Below are 9,265 nucleotides of genomic sequence, written 5' to 3'. Positions count from 1 at the left end.
GGAAGCGGGGAACATAGGACCCTTTTTCGGAAGCGGGGAACCAGGGAACATAGGACCCGGGGAACATAGGTACGCTCCCAGTCAAATGACTTCACAATCTTTCAAAAAGACTGCCACCCCCCCCCCCCCCCCCCCCCCGGTGACCATACAGGAGAACAACAGCATGCTTGTCTCAGTGGGGTGGTGGTGGTCTCAGTGGGTGATAAATGAATACACACGGACACAACATTATTATTATGGACGATAATGATAAATGAATACACACGGACACAACATTATTATGACATTGGGCATGTGATACGGGGATGACGCTGTCAAAAAACGTGTCCGTAACGTCCGTAACACTGCAGAGCTCCTGTAAACAGCTGGTGGGGAACAACGCTGGGACCTGAAGCTAATGAGCCGTATTAGTAGAAGTGAAGTGATTGTGCATGTAGTCTGATTATCATTATTCATGATCGCAGAGAATTCAGCTACGTTTTCAATTATTAGTTATATTCTGTCATGAGCATCTGACCAGGAAATCAAATTGCTTTCGATCTGATCTGCGAAATCCCAAATGACTTTTGCTAGTCCTGCCATTGAACATTGTCCTGCCCCCAAAGAATGACTGACAGGCCGGTAGAACATGAGAATGGGATAATTTGAATAATACATTCTAATATATTAGCCTATAGGCCTAAGCGTGTTCATGCAATTCATCAGAGCAACGCATCCGGGTACTTTGGCTCCCGTCATGTCCACGCCCCTTTTTGGGTGATAGAAGTGTAGAAGTTTGACTGGCGGTCAATGGACGTTTCTGGTCTTTGCTACTTTAATCCGATAAAATAAGAAAACCGTAGTGCTTTTTAGATATTAGGAGCCCAAATCCGATGGCCAGTTAGGCAAACTATTATATAGTGTCATTGCCGATCAATGATCGACGTCGTTATATAGAGAAAATTAATGAAATAGGGGTTGATTCGTCAGAGCAGTCATACGTCATCTCCTGTCATCTGGCATTTGTTGTTCTTCATTTGATTTACGCGGTCAACAAAAATACATCGCTCCCCTCTCTCTCCACTACCGCCATGCAAGGTGCTTAAATTACCTTGCAATATCACCCCCCATAACCATATGACTTCTCAATACGGTGATCTAGGCAATAAACAAACAATCAAAGTAAACTCACAATAAACCCATTAGCCTGTTATACTAAATACCCCCTAAATCATATTCTTACCTCCTACAACACCTCAGGCCTTTGGGTCGGGTGGTTCATCCACATGGATGGAGGCAGACTGAAAGGACACACATCCATATAACGACGTCGATCATTGATCGGCAACGACACTATATACGGTAATTGTTTGCCTGACTGGCCATCGGATTTGGGCAGTCTGGGGATTTACACGGCAACGGAAATTCCCATTGACCGCCAGTCAAACTTCTACACTTCTATCACCCCAAAAGGGGCGTGATCATTCTGATGACAGGGAGATGACGCGCAATTGCTCTGATGAATGCCATTATTGCATGAAATGGTCAACGTTTGAATTTTGTCAGCTACGAAGCGCATGTGTTTACTAGAACATGGAAATGCAAACGCTAATCACATTATTGCATTACAATTGTCATATTGACTCAAATAATGCAGGCAAAAGAGGAAAATGAAAATGCTATTGTGGGATTGCATAGTAATTTTCACTTTAGAATGAACTTTTGAATTTTGTCAGTTACAAAGCAGCGCATGATTTTGAAAATTTGCAGTATTGTTAGCTCTGATAGTATTTCACTGTTAGGTTTTAGTGGGATCTCTTTATAATATAAATCTGTGTGTCATTGCTCTATCACACCGTTCAGCTGTTGTCTGTCATGTTTAGAAGATGGTCTCTGCATCGGGCAGCCTGACTGGCAGTCGGTACAGACACCGGCATTGGGTGTCTTGCGGGCTGGCGTCAGGCTGACTGATGTTGATTATTACGATGTGGCACGGTGTTCCAAGGCTTATCTGACTCCCAGGGTATTTAAACCATCCTGGGCCAAGATTCAAGAATGCTTTATTGTCTGTCACAGAGTGACAGAAATTCTCCTTTGACAGGCAGAAGTGCAGCTCAAGAATACAGTTTCCACATTAAAACACACATAGGTCACATACATTAATACATACAATAAAAACAGACAGATATAACAGTGTTTATGTAGTGCCTATTTAAAAAGTCTAGTCATTTAAAAATAATAGTAATAAAAACAGTATTATGATTTAAAAAGCTAAAATGCTAAAATGCAGTGTGCTTCCTATTTTAAAATGTTCAGGGCGGTGGTTGCAGTGGGAATGAATAATTTTTTATATGTGTTTTTCCGGGCCAGTGGAGTTCTATAACGGCGGCCTGATGGAAGTGGCTGAAATTATTGGTGGAGGGGGTGAGAGGGGTCCTGTGTGATTTGTGTGGCTTTTCTGATTAGTGACCGGTTGTAGATTTCAGACAGGGGGGTTTGAGGTGAGCCGATGATTTTACTTGCCTGATTGACTATACGGGAGAGTTTGGTTTTGTGTTTAACAGTGAGGGAGTTGTACCAGGATGTGTTATTGAAGGTGAGAATGGATTCAATGAGTGATTTGTAAACCAGGGTTAAAATGTCCTTGCTGACGTTAAAAGCCCTGAGCTTCCTCAGCAGGTGGAGGCGCTGCTGGGCCTTTTTGTGGATTAAGTCAGTATGCTGGGAGAAGGACAGAGAGATGTCAATCTCTGTCCCCAGGTACTTGAAAGACTGTACCTGTTCAACCAGCTGGCCGTTGATGCTGAGGGGCTGGAAGAGGTGGTGACAGTCTGCCTTCTCCCTGTTCCCAAAGCACAGCTCCTTAGTCTTGCTGGTGTTAAGCTCCAGGGAGCTTTGCTGGAACACCAGGGCTAGGTCTTCTACTGCCTGGTGGTACTTGTCCAGGGCGTCGGCCCCAGTCAGGTGGGTGATTGTTCATATGCTTGTACTTTACTGACGAAGTTACTCTGCTGTGGGCTTAATAAAATCTGTTAAGTACTCATTGGACCCGTGTTTGGAATATTCTCTTTCTTGTCAATCGTGTATGCTGCACACCTAATCTATCTGAGATGACACAACGCATGTAAGATCACGAATCCTCAATAGATTGATCCATTCCATCATTTTACCGACAAGAAGATTCTTCAGTATCATTTTAATATTGACAGCGAATGTGCATACCAGGTACATGAAAATGAAAATGAAAATCATATGATTGCATTTGTGTTATGACACGGGGGCGAGGGAGCTCAAGGACACGACACCGGAGGCAGAATAGAGTGTTAGCCCCGTAGGGTATTTATTTACAGTGCAGGTGGGTGGAAACACAGATGATGAGTCCGGAGGTTTCAGCCTGGCGGGCTGGGGGTTTCAACCTGGCGGGATGGCGGTAGTGGTTGGCATGGGCTGTGGAGGAACAGGAAAGCAGGGTAAGTCTCCACGGTAGGCCAGTACATAAGATATCAACGAATCATAAGAATAGGCACAAGAGTAAAGTTCATAACTAATCACAGAGGATACTTGCCAGGTCATTCTTAGGGAAGAACTGACGATGATTGAAGGGAGTCCAGGGTAGATGTAGCCAGAGGGTTGATTGGGGAGTGGAGACAGGTGTGTTGGTTTGACTGTGGCTGGATAACCCTCCAATCACCGGGAACGAGCTTCACCTGCGGCGGAGAGCACGCTGTGCTCGGGTTGTGGGGGCGGGGGAGGGCGTGTGTGACGGCCCAGCCGTAACAGGACCCCCCCCCGAGGGGGAGCCTCCTGGCGACCGGCCCGGAGCCTCCGGGTGGGCCCGATAGAAGTCCCTGAGGAGGACTGGGGACATGATCTGGGACCGGGGAATCCAGCTCCGTTCCTCTGGGCCATATCCTTCCCAGTCCACCAGGTACTGGAAACCCCGGCCACAGCGACGAGCCCTGAGGAGCCTCCTTACCGCCCACTGGGGGTGGCCATCCACCAACTGAGGAGGGGGCGGTGCAGGGGCTGGTGGCATCAGGTCGCTGGCGACATGGGGCTTAACCCGGGAGACGTGGAACACCGGGTGGATCCGACGGAGGGAGTGAGGGAGGACCAGCCGGATGGCAGCGGGGTTGATGACCCGGTCGATGACGTAGGGGCCGATGTACCTCGACGCCAACTTCCGGGAGGGGACATTGAGGGGGAGATCCGCCGTGGAGAGCCAGACCCTCTGGCCCACCTGGTACACCGGAGCTGGAGTGCGACGACGGTTGGCGCTTCGGGTAGTTCGGGCGGTGGCCCGAAGCAAGGCCGAGCGTACGGAGGTCCAGACCCGACGACAGCGAAGGAGGTGTGCCTGGACTGATGGTACCGACGCCTCGCCCTCCTGGGTAGAAAGCAGGGGTGGCTGGTACCCCAAGGAGCACTCGAAGGGGGACCGGCCGGTGGCTTCATTCACCATGGCGTTCAGGGAGTACTCCACCCAGGGTAGGTCCTTGCTCCAGGAGGATGGATGGAGGGAGGACATGCAGCGGAGTGCCGACTCCAGGCTCTGGTTGGCTCTCTCCGCCTGCCCATTGGTCTGGGGATGGTAGCCGGAGGAGAGGCTGGTCGTGGCCCCAATCCCAGAACAGAAGGCCTGCCACACCTTGGATGTGAACTGGGGGCCACGGTCGGAAACCACATCCTGGGGAAGCCCGTAAAGCCGGAAGACGTGGGTGGTGAGTAGCTCCGCCGTCTCCGCCGAGGTCGGTAGCTTTGCCAGAGCTACCAACCGCACGGACTTGGAGAAGCGGTCCACGATGGTGAGGATGACCGTGTTGCCTAGGGACGGGGGAAGGCCGGTCACGAAGTCCATGGCGAGGTGGGACCACGGTCGACCGGGCACGGGTAGAGGCCGCAGCAGTCCTGAAGGCGGCCGGTGGGATGCCTTGCTGCGAGCGCAGGTAGGGCAGGCCGAGACGAACTCCCTGACGTTCGCGGCCATGGTGGACCACCAGAACCGCCGGCGCAGGAAGGACAGTGTGCGTAGGGCCCCAGGATGGCAGGCGAAGCGGCTGGCGTGGCCCCACTGCATCACCTTGGTCCTGACGGCGTCCGGGACGAAGAGACGGCCGGGGGACCCCGGTCGGGGATCTGGCTGGGTGCGCTGTGCAGCTCTGACCACCGCCTCGATCTCCAGGGTGACCACTCCAACGACCCGGGAGGATGGAACGATGGTGTCCGGAGTGGTGGGTTCCTCCTCTGCGGCATGGAGCCGAGAAAGGGAGTCAGCCTTGGCGTTCAGGGAGCCCGGACGGAACGTGAGGTGGAAGTTAAACCGCCCGAGGAACAGGGCCCAGCGTGCCTGACGGGAGTTCAACCGCCTGGCCGACTTGATGTAGGTTAGGTTCTTGTGGTCCGACCAGACGGTGAAGGGGTGCTCCGCGCCCTCCAGCCAGTGCCGCCACTCGTGGAACGCCTCCACCACCGCCAGCAGCTCGCGGTTCCCGATGTCGTAGTTGGCCTCGGCGGAGGTATAACGGCGGGAGTAGAAGGCGCAGGGGTGCACGGTCTGGTCCTCCGATCGTTGAGAGAGCACGCCACCGACGCCCGTGTCTGAGGCGTCCACCTCCACAATGAAGGGCCTAGAGGGGTCTGGGTTGATTAGGACCGGCGCCGAGGTGAAGAGCCTCTTCAGGTCACTGAAGGCAGCGCTGGCTGCTGGTGTCCACGTGAACTGGCGCAGGGGGGAGGTGAGGGCAGTGAGGGGGGCGGCTACCCGGCTGAAGTCCCGGATGAATCGCCGGTAGAAGTTGGCAAAGCCGAGGAATGACTGCAGCTGTTTCCGGGTGGTAGGTTGGCCCCACTCGACGACGGCCCGAGTCTTCTTGGGGTCAGGGCGAGTCAACCCACCCTCCACGATGAGCCCCAGGAATTCCACAGAGTGAGTGTGGAACGAGCACTTCTCAGCCTTAATAAAAAGGCGATTCTCCAGTAGGCGCTGGAGGACTAGGCGGACATGTTGGACATGCTCCTCAGGGTTCCTGGAGAATACTAGGATGTCATCCAGGTAGAGGACGACAAAGATGTCCAGCATGTCCCTGAGGACGTCGTTCATGAGGGCCTGAAAGACGGAGGGGGCGTTAGTGAGACCAAAGGGCATGACAAGGTACTCATAGTGGCCACGGGGGGTCTTGAACGCCGTCTTCCACTCGTCACCCTCACGAATCCGGACCAGATGGTAGGCGTTCCGGAGGTCCAGCTTAGTGAAGATGGTGGCCCCAAGGAGGGGCTCAAAGTTGGAGCTCATGAGGGGGAGAGGATAGGTGTTCCGGACGGTGATGGCATTGAGCTCACGGTAGTCAATGCATGGCCTGAGGGTTCCATCCTTCTTCTTCACGAAGAAAAACCCCGCTGCCACCGGGGAGTGTGATGGACGGATGAGCCCCTCAGCCAGACAGTCGGAGATGTAGGTGTCCATGGCTGCCTTCTCCGGGGGGGCAAGGTTGTAGAGGCGACTGACCGGAAGTTTGTTGCCAGGGCGGAGCTCGACGGCACAGTCGTAGGGCCGGTGAGGCGGCAGGGTGCGAGCACGCTCCTTGCTGAAGGCCTCTCCGAGGTCGTGGTAGACCTCTGGGATGGAGGAGAGGTCAGGGGGAGCCGGAGGCGGTCGCAGAGGCGATGTGGGGGTATGGGCGGCACGGAGGCACCGGGCGTAGCATGCGGTACTCCAGCTCAGGATACGTCCCTCACCATAGCTGACATGGGGAATGTGGAGCTCGAGCCACGGTCGTCCCAGGATGAGCGGGGACTGGGGGGTCTTGAGGATGTAAAACCGGATCTCCTCCACATGGTTCCCAGAGACGGTCAAGGAGAGGGGTGTAGAGCGGTGGGTGAGAGGCCCCAGGCTGTGTCCGTCTAGGGCTGAGACGGAGAGGGGGGTCTCGAGGGCAACGAGGGGAACGGCAGCTGAGCGGGCCAGCTGGGCGTCCATAAAGTTCTCGTCTGCTCCCGAGTCAATAATGGCCTCGACCGTGAGGTTCTGCCCCTGCCAGGAGAGGGTGACAGAGAACCTGGCTGGGCTGGTGGTAGGTGGGGATTGAGAGACACGGCTCACCCGGATTCCCCCTTCGGGTGAGCCTGCCCCTTTTGATAGGGACGGGCAGGTGTCACGGAGGTGTCCCTTCTCTCCACAGTAGAGGCACAGGCCCTGGGCCCTTCTCCTCTCCTTCTCCGCCGTGGTGAGGCGGGCTCGACCAAGCTGCATCGGCTCCTCGCCAGTGCATGGGGTGTAGGTCGACTCCCGTGCGGAGGAGGGGTTGGCTGTGACGATAGGGTCCTGGGGGCGTGGCGAGCTGGTCTGGTAGCGCCCTCTCTCTCTCCGACGCTCCCGGGAGCGCTCGTCAACGTCGATGGCTAGGGCCACTAGTTCGTCCAGGGCGGCGGGTCTGTCCCGGACGAGCTCGTCCTTGATGGCCTCACTCAGCCCCTGGCGGAAAGCAGATCGCAGTGCCCTGTCATTCCATCCGCTTCCGGCTGCCAGGGTGCGAAACTCGGTAGAGTAGGCCGCCGCGGTCCGGTTCCCCTGGTGGAGTGACATCAGTCGCGCCCCGACCTCCTGTCCTGCAGTGGGGTGGTCGAAAACCCTCTTGAACTCCGTGAGGAAGGTAGCGTAGTCACCGAACAGGTCAGGGCGGGCGCAGAGGGTGGCCTGGACCCAATTCAGGGCGTCGCCGGTGGTGAGGTTGGTGATGAACGCCACCCGGGCTGCCGGCGACCAGAACTGGCTGGGCTGATGCGAGAACACCAGCTCGCACTGGAGGATGAAGCCTCGGAACTGGGCGAAGGCTCCGTCGAAGGGGCGGGGGCTGGCTAGGTGGGGCTCCCGTGGCTGTCCAGTAGGTGGTGCCGGTAGCTGGGCAGGGTCAGGGAGAGCAGGGGGGGGGGCAACGGCTGCGAGCGCGGCCACCTGTGCTGTAAGCGCTTGGGTCGTAGAGATGAGGTGCTGCAGCTGGGTGGCGCGGTGCTCCTGGTTAGCCTCCTGGGTTGTCATGCGAGTGTCCAGGGCCTGGCACGCTGTAGCGGCCGCCTGGAGGAGGTGAGTGTGTTCGTCGAGGATCTGGATAGCCGTCGGACCGGATCCAGGGGTGGGAGATGGTGCCCGGTCCTTCGTGTCGTCTGAGCCCAATTGCATGGTCAGTTCTTCTGTTATGACACGGGGGCGAGGGAGCTCAAGGACACGACACCGGAGGCAGAATAGAGTGTTAGCCCCGTAGGGTATTTATTTACAGTGCAGGTGGGTGGAAACACAGATGATGAGTCCGGAGGTTTCAGCCTGGCGGGCTGGGGGTTTCAACCTGGCGGGATGGCGGTAGTGGTTGGCATGGGCTGTGGAGGAACAGGAAAGCAGGGTAAGTCTCCACGGTAGGCCAGTACATAAGATATCAACGAATCATAAGAATAGGCACAAGAGTAAAGTTCATAACTAATCACAGAGGATACTTGCCAGGTCATTCTTAGGGAAGAACTGACGATGATTGAAGGGAGTCCAGGGTAGATGTAGCCAGAGGGTTGATTGGGGAGTGGAGACAGGTGTGTTGGTTTGACTGTGGCTGGATAACCCTCCAATCACCGGGAACGAGCTTCACCTGCGGCGGAGAGCACGCTGTGCTCGGGTTGTGGGGGCGGGGGAGGGCGTGTGTGACGGCCCAGCCGTAACAATTTGAATTTGAATATTGACTGAAAGAATGCATGCAAAAGTGGAACATGCAATTGCAATCTCAAATTGTATTAACATTTGAATTAAGTCCACTATATGCTTCCATACAGAACTTGCATCTTATGTTTGTGTGAGAAGAACAATACTTCCGTCTACCAAATACTTTTCACCTGGGACGTGCATTCCAGACAGGTGGGGAAAAAGGCACAGCAGCTGCGGGCCTTCGACAGAGGCACAACTGAGAGCATCCTGACTGGGTGCATCACTGCCTAGCATGGCAGCTGCACGGCCCTCAACCGCAGAGCGCTACAGAGGGTGGTGCGGACAGCCGAGCGCATCACTGGATGTGAGTTTCCCTCCATCCAGGATATATACGACAAACGGTGTCATCAAAGATCCCAGCCACCCCAAACCACAGCCTGTTCGAACAGTGTGTGTGTGTGTGTGAACAGTGTGTGTGTGACAGTTGTGAGTGTGTATCCAATGTATCCTCAGAACACTTAAGGAATTAAAGAAATTAAAACTTTTCAGATTTAAATAATTTGTATTTGTCATTTCATAAACAAATGTTTACATACACTTAAA

This window comes from Nansenia antarctica, assembly GCF_963989245.1.
Source record: "Nansenia antarctica genome assembly, chromosome: 8".
In the NCBI taxonomy this organism is placed as follows: Eukaryota; Metazoa; Chordata; class Actinopteri; order Argentiniformes; family Microstomatidae; genus Nansenia; species Nansenia antarctica.
Note: the sequence above shows the minus strand (reverse complement) of the source record.